We start from the raw sequence: 17,303 nt of genomic DNA, 5'->3' as shown, positions 1-17,303 counted from the left end.
AATGCACCATATTTTCCCTTCCCTTCAGATTTTATTTGCATTTGGGTGAAGCAGAGGTACTGTCCAGATTCTTTTTTGGTGTCTTTTTTCCCCTCACCCTTCTAAAACGTTTTTAAGTGAAGTATCCTGGATTTACATCAGACCTTTGGCACTCTGTCTAAACTTGGTGGGTGTCTTTTATGATCTCTGTTGCAGTATTCTTTACTCTTGGGATATTTTGCTGAGGATAACATAATATTTGTCTAGCAAACCAAAGCCTGTACATCTTCCTTGGCGCCATGTACCTGGCAGACTTATGTCCTACCTACATGGCGTATGGTACATGTGATGTACAAGCACCTAAACCTCAGAACTTCTTTGCCGCCAATCCAAACACTATGTTTGAATTTGGTCAGCAAGTCATTCACCAAATTGATTTCACTACTGAGCCTTCTACAGATAACCGCCCTGTTGGGGAATCTTCCTTTCTTTTTTTTTACTATTACCTCAGTTTACATGTCATCCAGGATGGGAAGATGAGTGTGGGAGGCATGCACTCCGTAAAGATAGACATGAACAGTGCCTTTTTGATTGCATGATACCCATGACCATATGCAGTGTGAGATTTATCAGATGTTTGCCCGTCAGACACTGTACAGTCTTGTGTCATCTTTTTCCATTTATTGAACTAGTGAGTGCAGCTTTTGGCTGAGGGTACTATGTCTGAATCTGCCCACCCCAAAGTTCAACCACCACTTAAAAAAAAAAGCCAAAAAGGCGTGAACTAATCCTGCTGATGTCCTGCCTCCACCAGACATCTCCATCAGGTTGGATGAAGAACCCAAAAACTGTCCATTGTCACTGTCATCTCCCTCTACCACAGCCCAGTTGGAGGCTAACATGGAGCTGCCTACCTGCATGTCCACTGAGGCTGTTCCTACATCTGGTGCATATGTGGGGAACTAAGGATGATTATTTTGGGAGGGGGTGGACCTAGGGTATTCCCTAAGTACTTGTTGGGAAGAGGTTTCTGGTACCCTTATTTAATCTAGACAGAGGTCTGAAACTTCTAGATTTGTCAGAGCTGATGTTCCTTTTAAAAGGAAACAGAAAGCTATGCATGTGGCCACTGTGGCGTAGGATCCACACAAAAATGGTAGGGTTTTACTCTGGGGCGTTTCAGTGCTCTTATGGCTGTTAAGCCTCCCTGAGGATTATCTCTGATATCCTTCGTGTTTCAATGTTGCAGTCATCACCTGTGGGTTATCCCTGCTGTGGTAGCCCTCAGCCGGCCCGCATACCAGAGTCAATGTTTTTCTGCGTAGGCTGCTGTCGCTTGCTGGCTGATGTCAGGTCGTCAGTGCTATAAAGGAAGGCAGCTGACGCCATCTCATCAGTCTTTCTTGCAGTGGAGCCCGTAGCAGAAGCAGTTCGCAAGTGTGCTGGTCGGTCGCTACCAGAGTTTGACAAACGTCTAAAGCAAAGTACCCCATTGGGGATCCTTTTTTCTTGCACTAACCGACGTCTGAAAAAGTTAACAATTGTCTTGCCTGTGGAAAGCAAATACCACACTAAGACTTCCATTCATACTGTGTCACTTGTTTAGGCCCAGACCACGATGTCCCTCATTGCCGGTTCTGTGCCTTTTTTAACACGAGAACCATTCATCGTAGAGCTGTTATTGTAACAAGGTATTTTCGTTACGAAATGGCGTCTGTCAGCCAACAGTCTATAGACATTCTGAAAGAACGTAAAGATAAAGGTAGAGACAGACGACACAAGGCTAAGCCTTCAGACGACTCTACCGCTAAGCAGGTCGTCAGTTCTCTGGAATTCTGAGAGGCGCCTTTCGATACCTTTGCAGGCCTCTACTGAGACCCTTTCGGTGTCCGGTATGCCAAAGAAATCTTCTTCGTCTTCCGAGCCTTTGGTTGTCTCTGCCTTGGTTGGGTCCAGAGTTGCGACACGGGCACCGGCTTCTGAGGATTTTTTTGCACTACCGAATTTAAACAAAAAACAATGTCTTCTCCGACGACTACCGTTGCTCTCAGACCGTTGGATGCTGTTAGGCCTAGAGGCAAGGCCACTCCTAGGAAAACTACCTCTAGCCACCATTTTACTCCTGCTCCACTACCCCTTGCTCAAATGCTCAAAATGGCAGAGGATCTTATCACCCTTATCAGGGGTAGTCAGGCCACTCCTTCTAAAAGGAAAATATACCATTCTCCTGAAATACTAACAGAACAGGATTCTGAGGAGTCTGATTATTCAGATTTTGAAGAGGAACAATAACCTCTGACTGCTTATGAGGATTCATATGCAGAGGACTCCATCCCTTCTGCCTCCCCACCAGAAGATATTTCCTTTGGGGAAACCGTTCACACCCTCAGGAAACATTTCCACTGGGAATCCCAGGACTTCCCTCAGTATAAGAAAAGACCAAGAGAGTTTCTAGACCTGCTCCAGCACAGACCCTTGGCCATCCCTCCAATCTTAGAGGTGGTTGATGATGTCTACCATGAATCCAGCTTAACTCCTGATGCCCTCCCACCTGCTCCCAAAAAACCTGACTGGTATTACAGAGTACCGGATTCTCACAAATACCTGTACAGAAATCCTGCTGCAGACCCAGAGGTCATTACACAGGGACCAAAAGGAGCTAAGGTTAGTTCTGCAAAGAATCCTGTTCCTTCTCACAAGGACTCCAGAGCTCTGGACAGATGGAGTAAAAAAGTATACACCTCTGCAACCTTAGCTATCAGAATCAACTGTCAGTTCCACATGCTAAAATGTCAGCAAAACACTCTTTGGAACTATTAAAACAAATGATTTCGACCTTTCCTGACTGTACCAATTCGAAAGAGTTAGATTTACTGCACTCTACTTGTCAAGTGGCTAAACACTCATTACACTGTGGTTATGACGCCCTAAAAGCCTCATGCAGGGCAGCAGTGTCAGGATCTGTCATTAGGAGATATGCATGGTTGAAGGAACAACCTCTCCCTGATCATGTCAAATCTAAGTTACTTGATGCACCCTTGGATAAGGACCGCTTGTTTGGAGTAAAAGCAGAAGAGGTGCTCTAAAAGATGGAAGACAAAGCAAAATCTATGCAAACAGTACAAGACTTCCTTCAAGTACAACCTCCTAGGTTCAGCAGGAATTTTCCCTCAAAACACTGGTCCTTTCCCACACCTAGCAGACAGGGGCAAGGTAAGCCCCACAGGGACAGCAGAGAACCAAACAGTGGACCACTTCCGCTCCAAAGGCAGGGAGTTCTAAGCCATCCATCTATGGCAAAAACTCTCAACGACTCCCTCTGCCCTCTTTCCACTCACCAAAAACTAGGAGGAAGGCTCTCCCTCTGCAAAGGAAATTGGCTTTGTGTAAGCAAGGACCAATGGGTCTTAAAGATAATTTTTCAGGGATACAAATTCTCCTTCAACGAGCTCCCAATTCCAAGAGGGTATCCCGACTTACCTCCAAGTCCGTGGGCAGAGGCATTGAAACAAGTTCCAACTCTCGTATCCCAAGGGGCAGTAGAACCTGTCCCCTCAGATCAAATAGGTAAAGGCTTTTATTCCAGACTATTCCTTGTTCCCAGAAAAGAGGGCACTTGGCACCCCATACTGGATCTGTCCATTCTGAACACCTTCCTGGTGGTCCCCAAATTCAAAATGCTAACTCTGCAGCAGCTGCTGCCTATGCTGACAAAAGAAAATGCCTGGTTAGTTACCCTGGATCTAAAAGATGCCTACCTCCACATTCCCATAAGGGAATCTTGTAGGAAATTCCTTCACTTCAGAGCAGGCTCACAACACTTTCAGTTCTCTGCGCTACCCTTTGGCTTATCTACTGCTCCCAGGGTATTCACCAAATGCTTAGCCCCGGCCATAGCATTTTGCAGACAGAAAAATATACAAACTTACCCTTATCTGGACGACTGCCTCATCCAGGCAGATTGCAAAGAAAAGCTGCTCAAGGGCCTCCTCTTTGTCAAAACCCTCCTAACCTCCGTAGGGTACACCATCAAAGAGAAGAAATTGAGGTAAACACCATCCAGGAGGATCATTTTCTTCGGAGCACTGCTGGACACAGCATTCCAAATGGCCTTCCTATCCCCAGAAAAGCAGAACTTCCTGCCTCTCTATTTTATACAGCTGGCTTCCAGAAGTCACCTCACTGCGAGGAAGTTCCTGCATGCCCTGGGGTACATGGCATCTTGCTTCCTTCTAATTCCTCTGGCCAGGCTTCACATGAGAAAACTTCAGTGATACCTAAAGAACCTTTGGTGTCAGCATTCTCAACCCCTAGAGACCTCTCTCCCTCTGATCCCCTGTATAAGGGCTGAGTTTTTCTGGCAGGCAGGGATCTGTGCCCACAAGGGTCTTTCCTTAACCCACCGCCCAACCGGGCAGACCATTACCACCGATGCCTCAGACATAGCTTGGGGTGCTCGCCTGGAAGGCAGGTGCACCCAAGGTCTTAGGGATGCCCAGCACCTTCCCTTACACATCAACCAGAAGGAGATGATGGCAGTACAAAAGGCTCTGACATCCTTCAAACTCCATCTCATCCCAGGGATTCTCCTTATCAAAACAGACAACACCACAGTAATGTGGTACATCAACAAACAGGGAGGGACCCAATCTTATCCTCTATGCAGGCTAGCCATGAACCTCTGAATGACTGCCTCTTCCATGGGGCTACACCTGATAGCCCAATACTTACCAAGGATCAACAACACCCTGGCAGACCATTTAAGCAGAAACTTACTGGATCCCCACGAATGGCAGCTCCACAGAAAAATCCTTTTGCAAATCACTCAGGCATGGGGGACTCTGGAGGTGGATCTCTTTGCTTTGTACCTCAGCCATCAGCTAGAAATATTCTGTACCAGGGAGTATCACCACCTAGCGTGGAAGGTGGATGCCTTGACCTTCCCCTGGAAACACCCTGTTTGTGTACGCATTCCCTCCTCTGCCTCTCATTCCCAAGGTACTGATCAAAATAAAGGAGGAGAGACCAAAGGCCATCCTCATTGCTCCATATTGGTTCAGACAACAGTGGTACCCCTTACTGTGCAGCCTGGCCTTACAGCCTCTCATGCAGCTTCCCCTGATCTCAGACCTCTTAACTCAGGTGGGGGGGGGGTGCTGCACGCAGACCTGCAGACTCAAACTATCAGCATGGCAAATACTCTAAAGGCAAACAAGGGGCCCCTGTTAAGCAAACAGGTCCTTGACATTATCACAGAGGACAGAAGGCCCAGCACCAGAAAATCCAACGCAGAAAAATGGAAAAGATTTTCATGGAGTCAGTCCAGCGGGGGCAATACCTCACAATCTTCCATCCCTCTTCTCCTCTGTTAAAATCCACACCTCAGCCATTTCAACTCATTTTGATGAAAACAGCCCCTGTTCTCCCATCCTTTGATTAAACAATTCCTCAGAGGGGCTTCTAATGTCAGACCTCCCAGAAGGCCACCCACTCCAGCCAGGGACCTGAATTATGTTTTGGAAAAACTAACTTTACCCACCTTCGAATCTGCTGCTTCAGCAGAACTAAGATACCTCTCCTGGAAGACTGCTTTTCTCCTAGCTATCACCTTAGCCAGAAGGGTTTCAGAATTTCAGGCACTGATGGCCATTGAGCCCTTCATCATCTTCCATGCAGACAGGGTCTCCCTGAGGACAAATACCTCCTTTATGCCCAAGGTGGTATCTAATGTAATTGTCAACCAGGCCGTACATCTACCCACCTTCTGCCCTAACCCTCAAAACAAGGGAAAAATAATTCTGCACTCACTAGACATACACAGACAGCTCAGATACTATCTGGACCATACTAAACCCTTCACGAAAACAGACCAACTACTTGTCAGCTTTGCCCCAGGGCAGAGCGAAAGCCCATTTCCAAACGGATATCGCACTGTATCCATTTCTGTCCATACCTTTACCAAGCATTACCACCTACCCCTATTTTCTAAGGCTAGGGCAGGGTTTGCCTCTGCAGATGTTCATCGTGTTTCACTATTGCAGTCATTACACTTGGGTTATCCTGCTAGCAGGCTACCCGCAGTCGGCCTGAATTCCAATGCCTCTGCAGTTCTGCAAGGCGTGCTGACCCGTTCCTAGGTCTCTTACTAATCCTACCACCCATCTCCTCAGCTTTGGGAATCCTCCCAACAGGTGATGGCTGCAACAGTGAAACATGAAGAACATAGTACAGTTGTGTACACTTACCATAAATGTAGATGTTCGAGTGTATTTACTGTTGCAGTCCTGGTTTCCCACCCTCCTTCCCCCCTTATATCTTCATTCTTTAGGGAGACATAAGTTTCTAATGGTGGCTTTAAGTCACCCGGGCCACTTTTACCATATTTACTTGGGCCTCTGACTGGTTAGGGCAAGAAAAACTGATGTAATGGTGTCAGCTGCCTTCCTTTATAGCACTGACGACCTGACAGTAGCCAACACAGAAAAACATTGACTCTGGTATTCGAGCTGGCCAAGGGCTACCACAGCAGGGATAACCCACAGGTGATGACTGCAACAGTGAATACACTCTAACATCTACATTTATGGTAAATGTACACAACTGACTTTCCTTGGTCTTCCACTCATTCCTGATGCCCCAAGGACTCTGATTCCTCTAATGAGGAGTTACACTCTTAGAAGGAGTCATTGGCTTACTCTTCTCAGATCCATTCTGCTGTTGTCCTAGGATGTGAGGAAGGCTATTTACTTTCTCCTGACTGTCCTAAGGAGGAGTTGTCTTTTGGAAATACAGTGGTGCATATGAAGGGACATTGTAAGTGGGACTATTTCCAGGTTTCTGATATTCAAAAAAGATACTATGAAGTCTTGCAAATAGATTTTTCCTCTGCCATCTATAGTCACTCCAGTGCTGGCGGCCCACCGGGATCCTTTCACTGCAGCTTGTCAGACTCCTAACTCTCAACCTCCTACCCCAAAGAAACCAGCAGGCACTGTAAAGTTACTGAGGCTCAGCAGTTTTTATATAATAGCTGTGATCCAGCTGTTATTTCTGTAGCCACTGATAAACTAAGTTGCTGGCTTCTTCTAAGCTTTTGCCTTCTGTCAAGGACAGCCATGCCATGGGCAGGTATGATAAATAAATATCTTGGTTACCTTAACCTTCAGGGCTGTTAATTACCAGACCCATATGCGTGGATATGTCTTGGATCTTCTCTGAGTCATTCTGACTGACATACCTGACTCAGAGGGTAAAACTTCTGCAATTTCACTTTTGAGCTCTGCTTCTCAGGTGGCGCACCATTCTATTAAATGCAGCTATGATGCTGCTGGTGCCTTCTCTAGGGCAACTGCATGTTGGATCTGTTATGAGGAGGTATTCTTTTACACCTCCAGGCAGAGACATCAAGGCCAAATTATTGGATTCTCCCTTAGACAGAATTTGTTCGGCACTGCTACGGCTTTATTATTTAAGACCCTTCAGGATAAGGGTAAAGTTATGCAGGATTTGAAACAAATATTTGTCTCTCCTGTTCCCATGTTTCAGAGAAACTGTCCTTTGAAGCCTTCTTTTGTTCATGGGCAGTCTAAATAGCCTTCTAGGGGCAAGAGAGCTTCCAGGAGAGTTTTTGTAGAGCAGCGTTCTCTGGGTGCTAATAGTCAAAAGCCTTCTTTCCCTGGCAAATCTGCTTCTATCTGACATTCATCCGCTCCTACCCTTTGGCCAGATCCTCTGTCCCTCATGTTGACTCTTTTACTGTTTGGCAACAGATAACCACAGATACTTGGGTTCTGTCCATTGTCCAAAATAGTTATTTTATGGCTTGGAAGTCCCTTTCTCCATTCGCGGTCCCTCCTCAGCCTCCTTGTCAACTCCCACATTTTCATTTGGTTTAGCAGGATCTGATGGTGCAGGGAACCATTCAGCTGTCCCCTTGTTTCAGCAGGGAACACATTTTTATTCCAGGACATTTCTGGTTCCCAGGAATGAGGGGTTGTGGAGGCCTATTCTAGACCTGTAATTTCTCAACAACTTTCTCAAAGTTCCTTCTTTCAGGATGTTCTCTCCAGTCACATTTCCCCTCTGTTATTCCCTCAAGCCTTTCTAGTATCCTTGGATTCGAACGACACTTTCCTCCACATTCTTACTCACCCTGTATTCAGAAAATTTTTACATTTCTGTGTTTCTTCCTCTCATTATCAGTTCTCTGTTTTGCCTTTGTCTTTACCAAATGTCTGGCCCTTGTGGTAGCCTTTTGCAGACTTCAGGGAATTCATATATTCCCTTTTTATTCAAACTCCCTCTCAGCAGCTTCTGCTTCAGGATCTACACTTCACTATGCTTCTGCACAGTGTGGGGTTCACACACAATCTCAAAAAGTCTGTGTTGATTCCCTGTCAGGACCAAGTGTTTCTGGGTTGCAGGATTCAAACCATTCCAATGCTGGTTTGTGTCCCACCTCCCAAGGTCCTGTCTTTGACTGCTTATTTCCAGTCTCCTCTTCCTCTCTTAGTCATTCCTACAAGGGAATATCTCAGAGATTTGGAGTGTATGACATCTAACATTCCCATGGCTCCATTTGCCAAACTCTGTATGTGGACATTTTGGTTCCAGCACTGCCACTCTCTGGAATATCTGGTTCATTTCTTGCTGTGTCAAGCTTGAACTCTGCTGGTGCAGTCAGCAGATTTCCCTGAATTTAGGTCTGCCTTTTCAGGTTCCCTCTCTGTACTCAGGTGCTGTATGTGGATGCTTGCAAACATTGTTGGGGAGCCTCCTCCAACAACCTGAAAGTCCAGGGTCTTCGCTGCCACTTATTCCTGGCAGACCAAGTCCTCCAAAGATTTTTACAGACAATACCACATTCATGTGGTAAGTCAGCAGGTAAGGGGGCACAAAATATTATTTTCTTTGCAGGATGGCTCTTCAGGCTTGGTATTTTGCAGTCCACCATCACTTGGTCCTTCAGGTGGTCTTCATTCCTTCAGAGCACAGTCTGCTGACAGACTCTTTGAGCAGGTCCAGGACAAATCCTTATGTATAGGTGCTTCACAGGGAGGTGTTTCTGGACATTTTACATTGGTGGGACACTCCACAAGTAGATCTTTTTGCTTCCCCTCTGAACAGAAATCTCCTCAAGAGTGCCAAGTCCTGTGGTGTGGAAAGTAGATGCCATGCCTTTTTCTTGAAAAGGCATGTTTCTGTATGCCTAACCCCCACTTCCTCTACTACTAAATGTCCTGCACAAAATCATGTAGGATAGACCCAGCATCTTAATGATGACTCCGTTTTGGACCAGACAGCAGTGGTTCCCCTTCTGTTTCATCTGGCCAGGGGCAATCTTCATAAGTTACTTTACAGGATGGATCTTTACACAAGATAAGAGGTCTCTCATTCACCCTCACTTACCTACCCTTCAATTGACATTTTGGGTGATAGGGTTTTGATTCCTTTTAGGCACCTGTTTTCTGAGGAGTGCCTTGGGTTTTACAGTAGGCCAGTAAACCCACTACTAGAAAATCATTTGTAACTAAATGGAAGAGATTTCCTATTTGATGTCTCAAGCATGACTTGGACCCTTTTTTCTTTGTGGGTTCCTACGATCCTTTCTTATTTGTGTGAGTTGCTTAATTCTAGCTTGGCATAATTTTATTTGTATGAGTTTCTTAATTCTAGCTTGGCATATTTATCTGTTAAAAGTTCATTGGTCAGCCCCTTCTACTTGTCTACCTCTGAATCCATCTTTGGTTTCTAATTTTGAAGTCAAACAATTTTTCAAAGGTCTCCTTCATAGTTGGCCTCAATAAAAACATATTCCTCCTTGGACCTCAGTTTTGTTCCTGAAAAATTGACTGTCACATTTTGAGCCTGCAATTTCTTCTTCCCTACAATATTGTACTTGGAAGACTACTTTGTTGGTGGCTCTTATTTCTGCCAAAAGGGTTCCTAAACTTCTAGCATTCATAGTGGTTCCACCTTTTTTGGTTTATCACAGGGACAGGAAGTCCCTACCTCCCTAACCCAATTCAAGTTTGGTGTCTGTCTCTCTAATGGACACAGGTACCCTGTAAATGGTTCATCTCCCAGTCTCCTGCTTTTAAATGTTTCATCTCCAAAGCTTCTGCTTACACTTATCATGGGTATCAGAACTTGTCAGAGACTTGGGATGCATGGCTAGGCTTAACATTTATGCCCAAGGTGTTTAATGATTTGTCCTTGAATCAGTCCATTTATTTTCCTTCTCAGAATCCTAGGAAGAGGGTTCTTCATACTTTTGATTTACAGATGGCTCACAAAAGAAAGTTTCTGGTCAGGTATTAATAAACTTCTACACCTAGGCCATTCCAAAACACCAACCCCATCAGGTTTCTCCCTTAACACTCCCAACCAGATTGCTGATGCTTTCAATACTTTTTTTTACTAAAACCGTCCAATCTCTAGCTAACTCCTTAACACCTATTAGCTCAAGTCTGCCTTCCTCCTTAACTAGCTTACCTCCTACCTTTCACTTACAACCAATTCCAACATCCCTCATCTACTCCTTACTTCAGAAACTTAAAACATGCACGCCCTCAGTTGATCTGCTACCAGCTGAATACCTGCAAATTGCAGCAAAAGTACTGGCCTATCCCATTTCCATCCTAATTAATAGAACCATTACTGAAGGTTCCATCCCATCTCTCTGGAAAATCTCCCACATAATCCCACTACACAAAGGTGGCAACTCAACCGAAGTCTCAAACTTTCGTCCCATAGCCTTACTCTCTCCTTTAGCCAAAATCATGGAAAAATGCATCCACCAGCAACTACTTGATCGCCTTCTCCTAAATAACCTACTAGCTGACTGTCAGCATAGCTTTAGGCCTTTTCATAGTACTACCACTGCCCTCCTATCCTTTTCTGACTGTATTAACAAAAATCGTAATAACAGCATGCTTTCTTCTGCACTTTTTATTGACCTCTCTAAAGCCTCCGATATGGTTAACCATTACTTATAAACATACTCAAATCACTCTCACTAGACATACAGGCATTACATTGGTTCAAGTCCTACTTAGAAAATAGACAGCAAGCCGTCCTTTGGGACAATAACCTATCCGCACATCTCCCTATTACCCTTGGAGGCCCTCAAGGCTCTATCTTGGGACCTCTCTGGATGTTCATCGTGCATACAGCTGCAGTCATAACAGATGGGTTATCCTGCCGTCAGGCGGGTCCTCGGTCGGCCGAATTCCAAAGTCTAGGTCCGGCGTTGGTTGTCGTCACTTCTTCCCTGACGTCAGTGCATTAGGGGTATAAAGAGGCAGCCGACGCCATTTTCTCCAGTCTTTCTTGCCACGCAGTGCCCGAAGCAGAAGCAGTTCGCAAGTGCCGGTAGACCAGCTCCTGAGATTTACGAAAGTATTTCAGCCGAAGTCTTCTTGAAAGCTAAGTACCCCGTTGGGGAAACTTTTCTTGCCTCAGACCGATGTCAGACAAAGTTAATAATTGCATTTCATGTGGGAAGCAAATACCGCATAAGGATTTCCACTCTTTCTGTATACCTTGCTTAGGCCCAGACCACGACGTGTCGGCCTGCCGTTTTTGTGCTAGATTCAATAAGCGCACTATTAAGCGTCGGGTGGAGTTCGCCCTTCACTTTTTTGGCAAAAAATTTAATTATATTATGTCGTCAGATACTCCGACTCCAGTTTTGAGTAAAAAACGCAAAGATAAGGACCGACATACGAGGTCTGCACCACCTACTGAAACCACGCTAAGGCCGACTACCGGTTCTCCGGTACTCAGCGAGGCGCCTACGCAGCCCCTGAGTACCGATGATAATGCATTACCGGTGTCTCCAGTACCTGAGGTCGCAGGCTCCTCGGCCCTCTTTCCTACTACAGATCCCGACACCACTCCTGGCGGGGAAACTCAGAATTTAGACAGGCCTGCCATTTCTCAAGGGGTCTTCAGGCCTTCCTCCTTCTCTATTAAAGCCTTCACTAAATCTAAAGCAGCCATAAAAACCAAAAAACAGGTTCCTCAGACCCCTCTCAAGGCACCATGCCTAAAAAACAGATGCTTAAAATGGCTGAGGATTTGATTACTCTTATCAGGGGTTCTCATCCCCCCTCTGACAAAAGGCCCGGATTAGAGGAAGACTACCCTTCCTCAGATCAAGCTTCTATTACCTGAGAACTATCTGAGGACCAGGATTATGCCTATTCTCCATTCGAAGACTCTGATGCAGAGGAGTCTATTCCCTCTGCCCCCCCCGAGGACTTCTCTTTTGGGGAAAACCTGCATACATTGAGGGAACACTTTCACTGGGAAGGCCAAGATTACTCAGATTCCAAGAAAAGGCTGAGGGAATTTCTTCTGCTCCCCCAGCATAGGCCTCTGGCTATCCCTCCTGTTTTAGATATATTGGATGATGTGTACACAGAAGCCAGCCTTAATCCTGATTCTTTGCCTCCAGCTCCTGTTAAACCAGACAGGTATTACCGGGTTCCTGATTCTCACCAGTTCCTATATAAAAGCCATACTGCTGACCCAGAAACAATTTCACAGGGTCCCAAGGGAATTGAGGCCTCTACTGCTAAAAATCCATTACCTTCAGAGAGAGATTCCAGAGCTTTAGAAAGGTGGGGGGAAAAGGTGTACACCTCGGCCACTTTAACCATGAGGGCATTAAACTGTCAGTTCCATATGTTAAAGTATCAACAGTTTTTGATTTCTCAGCTGAAAAGCAAGATGACACAACCAGATTTAAAAGAGTTGCAGGATTTGTTACATGGTGCAGAGCAAGTTGGTAAACATACCTTGCAGTGTGGTTTTGATGCTTTAGAGGCCTCATGTAGAGCTCCTGTTACGGGGTCTGTTATACGTAGGCATGCTTGGCTCAAAGAGCAAACCTTACCAGATCATGTCAAAGCTAAATTATTAGATGCACCTCTTCAAAAAGATGTATTGTTTGGTGTTAAAGCTGAGGAGGTGCTAAAGAAAATGGAGGAAAAAGCGAAATCAATGCAAACAGTGAAAGATTTCCTGCAGGTACAGCCTCCATGTTTCAGCAGAAACTGGCCTTCAAAAAATTGGTCCTTTCCAGCCACGGACAGACCTCAAAGGGGCAGATACAGGCACCCAAGGGGCAGAGGGCAACCTCAAGGATCCTTCAGAGCCAGACAGTGGCAAGCACCAACCCCAAGAGGTGGAGAAGATAGATCACAGTCTTTTAGAAAACAGACACAATGACTTCCCCCTACACCTGCCAAGCAAAGCTTTAATGGCAGCACCTTTGGGCGGAAAATTGACATTATTCTCAAAAAATTGGCATATTGTTACAAAAGACAAATGGATTCTGGACATTATAGACAGAGGCTACAGGTTCCACTTTCACACCCTTCCAAAAATGAGAGGCATGCCAAACCTGCCACAAAATCAAAGGGCAGAGGCACAAAAACAAGTTTCAGCTCTCATAGACATGAAAGCAATTCAAGAGGCACCTGCAAAAGAACAAGGTCAAGGGTTTTATTCCAGACTATTCCTGGTACCATGGAAAGACAAAGATTGGAGACCTATCTCAGACCTATCCATCCTAAACACATATCTACAGGTGCCAAAATTCAAGATGCTCACATTACAGCAGCTTCTTCCCATGCTGGGCAAGGAGTCTTGGCTGGTAACATTGGACCTCAAGGAGGCATACTTGCATGTCCCTATCAGACAAGATTGCAGAAGATGCCTCAGATTTCTTGCAGGTTCAACCCATTACCAATTCTGTGCATTGCCCTTTGGCTTATCTACTGCGCCCAGAGTGTTTACGAAATGCCTGGCATCAGTAATCGCCTTCTGCAGACTACAAGGGATACAAATCTACCCATATCTGGACGACTGCCTGATCCAAGTGGACAGCAAGGACATACTACTGCAGCACCTGGTGTTTGTAATAAAACTGTTGAACTTCCTGGGATACACAGTCAACAAAAAGAAATAAAAACTAATACCCTCTCAACAACTAATTTTCCTGGGTGCCAGCTTGGATACAACCACCCAGATGGCCTACCTCACGCCAGACAAGCAAGGGCAACTGTCTCAATACTTCAGAAAAATGGTAACTTACACCAGGCTAACTGCAAGGAAAATCCTGCAGGCTCTGGGATTCATGGCATCTTGCATCCTACTAATCCCATGTGCAAAGCTGCATATGAGGAAACTTCAATGGTACCTGAAAAACTGGACTCAAGCTTGCCAAAGAAACACAGGTCTTCCTTTCTGTGTACCTCAAGCAACTCAAATCATCACAACATCTAGAAAAGGGACAGAATCCCTGGATAATAAATATACCTCAAATTTTACAGTACCTAGCTGAGATGTTAAACAATGGACTTTCCTTCTCCTCCATCAAGATCCACGCTTCAGCCATTTCTGCACAATACAACACAGATCCTCCATTATTCTCTCACCCTCTCTTAAGGCAGTTCCTCAGAGGGGCAAATAATTTAAAACCCCCAAGGAAACCACCAGTCCCTGCTTGGGACCTCAACTACGTATTGGAAAAGCTGACCCTTCCTCCCTTCGAGCCAGCTTCTTCAACAGAGTTACAGTACTTGTCATGGCAAACAGCCTTTCGTCTGGCTATCACCTCAGCACGCAGGGTTTCGGAGCTACAGACCCTCATGGCTGTGCAACCATTCATCATTTTCCATCAGGATAGAGTTTCCTTACGAACCAATCCTACCTTTATGCCAAAGGTAGTATCCAGTGTAGCTTTGAATCAGACTATTCACTTGCCTACCTTTTATCCTAATCCACAAAACAAAGGGGAAAGACTACTACATTCCTTGGACATTCACAGACAACTACGTTACTACTTGGACAGAACAAAGCCATTCAGGAAATCTGAGCAACTCTGTGTCCTCTGCTGCAGGTGCTCAGGGAAAGGCTATTTCCAAACAGACAATTTCAAAATGGATAGCCCACTGCATACGCTTTTGTTACTCTTTTCATGGAAAAACTGTGCCTGCATGCATCAAATCCCACTCCACCAGAGCCACAGCTTCCTCTGGGGGGTCCCTACCAAGGACATTTTGGAAGCAGCCACCTGGAGTTCAGTGCACACTTTCTCCAAGCACTATCACCTCCCACTATACTCAAAATCTAGAGCGGGCTTTGCCACAGCAGTCCTGCAGGGCATCCTAGCCCCTCCTAGTTCCACTTAGTGCCTACCACCCTTACTTAGCTTTGGGATTCTACCCATCTGTTATGACTGCAGCTGTATGTACGATGAACATAGTACAGTTTTGTACCTACCATAAATGTAGATGTTCGAGTGCTCATACAGCTGCACTCCAGGTTTCCCTCCCTCCAACCCCTCTTAGGACAGGCCTTATGACAAACACTTTTCATATAACCTTTTTGGGGTATTCTTTTATGGTGTATTTGCTTGCAACTACTGTTTTTGATTTATCAACATTGCATCTTTGCATAACATTATGTTTGCCTTCCTTCTGGGGGCACCTGACATCTGGGGCAAGAAAAACTGAAGAAAATGGCGTTGGCTGCCTCTTTTATACCCCTGACGCACTGACTTCAGGGCAGAAGCGACGACAACCGACGCCGGACCTAGTCTTTGGAATTCGGCCAACCGAGGACCCGCCTGACGGCAGGATAACCCATCTGTTATGACTGCAGCTGTATGAGCACTCGAACATCTACATTTATGGTAGGTACAAAACTGTACTTTCTCTACATTCATTAATGATCTAAATGTAAATCTTCCTCATGCTACCTGCATACAGTATGCAGATGACTACACATTAATTTGTGCCGCCTCTTCTTCAGCTGAACTCCAATCCATCACCCAAAATGTATTTAACTTAGTAGAAAACTGGTTCCTTCAATGCTGCCTCCTCCTAAACCCCCCAAAAAACAAACTTTTGCTGTTCACTCCAACACTGAAGTCCTCCTCAGTAGATCTAACAGTTTTATCCAATAATGGCACGGTCATATCACCTGACCTAACCACCAAACTCTTAGGCGTAATAATTGACCACAACCTTAATTTTGACTCGCACATTAACGCAACCATTAAATCAGTGAATAGAAAACTAGGTTCCTTTTACCGGATAAAACCTTTCCTTACCCCTGTAGCAAGAACGACCATTGCCCACACCCACCTGATCTCCACCCTCCTCTATGCCTCCCCCATTTATTCTAATCTATCCGAAAGCAACATTAACAAACTGGTAACCTCCTATAACAACATTGCCAGATTTGCCACTGGCTCCCCATTTAGAATCCACCATTGTCAAAATCTCAAACAGCTAGGTTGGCTAGAACTGCAAAACCAACTTAAATTTCAGCAACTTACTATCACCCACAAGATTTTGTATCATCCCAGTAATACTCCAATACTCTATAGCCTTATCACCCCCTACAAGAATCTTACAACCCTTCGTTCAGCAGATAAATTACTAGTAACCATCCATAAGTCCCACAACAAAGCAGGTGATTCTCTTTTCTCTAACACAGTGGGTAAAACCTGGAACAGGCTTCCCAGCAAACTATCATCACTTCCCTCATTACTACTTTTCAAAAAACAACTAAAAATGCTCCTTAAATCTCAGTGGCTATGCCCATGTACTAACCCAGACTAACACTCTCTTTTACTCGAAGTCCTCTCCTCTCACAATTGCTGCTTCTCTGTATACCTCCCTCCCAAATTTCATATAGTAAGATTAGCAAGCTTCTTTACTTTCCGACTCTAGCCTAGTCTTACTAAAATCTACCTCTGAGTATTAACTGTATAACATGCATTTTACTGTGAGCATGTTTCCTCTATGTATATATTAGCAACTTTTTTTTTCACTTTGAGTGTAGAATTTTGAAATAACCTTAATTCTTAGTTTGTATCATGATCTTTTTTCTTAGTCTTCAACATGATGATTGTCAAAACCTCTACTCTGTAGTTATGTATCTAGTAGTAGTGTATTGCTTTCTAAACTTCAACATGATGAATGTCAAACTCTCTTTGTAAATATGTATCTAGTATTTAGTGTATTGTTTTTTAAACTTTGTAGTCAAGTTATTGATGGTAATCTCTATCCACCAATGTATTTTTTATTAGCTTAATGGAGCTCATCTCCCCGGGCCTGTACTGAAAATGGACGTGTATCCAGTTGGACTAGCCCGGTCAACAATTGTAAAATAAAAATAAATAAATATTAGTTAGACAAGACGAAATGTGTCAGGAAATATGAACAGCTGTTTCCTTTCATGCTAGGAATTTCTTTTTGGCGATACCCAAGTTCATTTCTTTTTGTTGTTCTTTTCATGGCAAG

At 44.7% G+C, this 17,303-nt stretch overlaps 1 protein-coding gene across 1 annotated transcript in view; it reads left to right on the top strand.

Moving 5' to 3' along the window:
- TLE5 (TLE family member 5, transcriptional modulator) overlaps window positions 1–17,303 on the top strand; it is a 489,246-nt gene that overhangs the window by 384,485 nt on the left and 87,458 nt on the right. The window lies entirely within an intron of this gene.

The sequence above is a fragment of the Protopterus annectens genome, chromosome 13.part0 (genome assembly GCF_019279795.1).
Source record: "Protopterus annectens isolate FY-2018-M chromosome 13.part0, PAN1.0, whole genome shotgun sequence".
NCBI classification, from domain to species: domain Eukaryota; kingdom Metazoa; phylum Chordata; order Ceratodontiformes; family Protopteridae; genus Protopterus; species Protopterus annectens.
Note: the sequence above shows the minus strand (reverse complement) of the source record. Positions and strands in the feature narration are given on the sequence as shown.